Raw genomic sequence first — 1,156 nt, 5'->3', positions numbered from 1 at the left:
TATGGAACTCCATTCCTCATCATCTCACTAAGAGACCTGGGACTCAGATTCACCCTGGGGAATTTTTCCACTACTTCTTCTAACCTTACACCCTCACACTGCAGACTAAGCAACTTTCCTTTTCATTTCATTGGCTCCAAGTTTCCTTTACTTTTTATCCTGAAGCCATCCCGGTGATTTTATTCACAGTCATCCCCGAAGGGGTCGAAAACACGCCAGCATCAGCCCATTCCAGGTCAAGTTCCTTTATTCTCACTCCCTCCTGGGAGATCTTGATCAATCAGTGGTATTTAGTTAGAGGTAACTGGGTGCTGAGCACTGTACTGTGCACTCAGGAGCATACAACAGAGTTGGTAGACATTTCCCCTGCCCTCAGTGAGCTTCTCAGCACAGGTCTATCTCTCCTCTAGACTGTAAGCTCATTGTGGGCAGGGAATGTGTCTGTTTATTGTTTTACTGTACCCTCCCAAGTGCTCACTACAGTGTTTTGCACACTGTAAGTGCTCAATAAATACAATTAAATTGAATGAACGTCTGCGGGACCACACACTGAGCAATACAGGTAGTGTCCGTTGTCCTGCTCACCTTCCCACTTTTCCACTGCCAAGAAAGTTCTGGTGCACAAATCCTTCCCAGCTTATCAATGGTTGTTAGGCTGGACATCCAGTCCCACAGCCTATCAGTGGTCATCGCCACCAAAGCCCACCACTCTTCGTGGAGCTCACCAAGGTCAATCAGTTAATCAATCAATCGATCGTATTTATTGAGCGCTTACTGTGTGCAGAGCACCGTACTAAGTGCTTGGGAAGTACAAGTTGGCAACATACAGAGACAGTCCCTACCCAACAGTGGGCTCACAGTCTAAAAGGGGGAGACAGAGAACAAAACCAAACATACTAACAAAATAAAATAAATAGAATAGATATGTACAAGTAAAATAAATAAAGGTCTGCCATCTTGGGGTCATTTCTGTCCAGTGGTTGGGGTCCAAGGCTAGGTATGCTAGGAGGGGGCTAGGCCCAAGGCCAGCCTCTGCCCGACTCCAGACTGGCGGGTCCTGGTTGATGCGGGGCTGAGTGCCAGGGTCTAGCACTGGGAGGTTGGGGTGGCGGGGGAAGAAGGGGGGTTGGTCTGGGCATCGTGATGGAAGAATGGC

The sequence above is a fragment of the Tachyglossus aculeatus genome, chromosome 14 (assembly GCF_015852505.1).
Source record: "Tachyglossus aculeatus isolate mTacAcu1 chromosome 14, mTacAcu1.pri, whole genome shotgun sequence".
Lineage (NCBI taxonomy): Eukaryota > Metazoa > Chordata > Mammalia > Monotremata > Tachyglossidae > Tachyglossus > Tachyglossus aculeatus.
Note: the sequence above shows the minus strand (reverse complement) of the source record.